The sequence below is a fragment of the Cicer arietinum genome, chromosome 7, assembly GCF_000331145.2.
Source record: "Cicer arietinum cultivar CDC Frontier isolate Library 1 chromosome 7, Cicar.CDCFrontier_v2.0, whole genome shotgun sequence".
NCBI classification, from domain to species: Eukaryota; Viridiplantae; Streptophyta; class Magnoliopsida; order Fabales; family Fabaceae; genus Cicer; species Cicer arietinum.
In genome coordinates this window covers 9,955,128-9,956,129 of record NC_021166.2, presented here as the reverse complement: position 1 = coordinate 9,956,129, position 1,002 = coordinate 9,955,128, and positions in this window count along the sequence as shown.

The following is a 1,002-nucleotide window of genomic DNA, read 5'->3' as shown; positions in this document are numbered from 1 at the left end:
TTTTTTATTTTTTAAAACAAAACAGATAAAAATATAAAAATACAATAAAAATAAAAATTATATAATAAAAAATATAATAACATGACCAAGATAAATCAATTAATTTTAGACAAATTAATAATTGAAAGTTCATCCAAGATCTTTTTGAACCTATCCTCTTGGAGAGGTTTGGTAAAGATATCTGCTAATTGATTTTCAGTGTCAATAAAAATCAGTTCTAAATCCCCTTTTTGCACATGATCTCTTATAAAATGATGTTTAATTTCAATGTGCTTAGATCTAGAATGTTGAATGGGATTTTTAGAAAGATTTATTGCACTTGTATTATCACAGAGGATGGGAATTTTTGCGTACCTTAGCGAGTAATCCTCAAGCTGATTTTTTATCCAGAGCAGTTGTGAGCAACATTGAGCGGCTGATACATACTCTGCTTCAGTGGTTGAAAGAGCAATGGTACTTTGTTTTTTGCATGACCAACTTATTAGGGATTTACCAAGAAATTGGCAAGCACCACTTGTGCTTTTTCTTTCAACTTTGTCTCCCGCGTAGTCGGCATCACAATAAGCTATAAGGTCAAGATTGGAACATTTCTTGTACCAAATTCCCAGATTTATAGTACCAACAAGGTATCTAAAAATCCTTTTTACAGCTGTGAGATGAGATTCTTTAGGAGAGGATTGAAACCTTGCACAAAGACCGACTGCAAAGACTATGTCCGGTCTACTTGCAGTTAAATACAGCAAGGATCCTATCATCCCTCTGTATTCCTTTTCAGAAATAGGAGTTCCTTCATCATCTTTGTGGAGTGAGGAGGATGGGTGCATTGGAGTTCCCATACTCTTGGCAGAACTCATGTTGTATTTTTTGAGCAAATCCTTGGTGTATTTTTCTTGTGAGATAAAAATACCATCCTCTCGTTGTTTGATTTGTAAACCAAGGAAGAATTTTAATTCCCCCATCATACTCATCTCAAACTCGCTTTGCATGAGATTTGAGAATTCT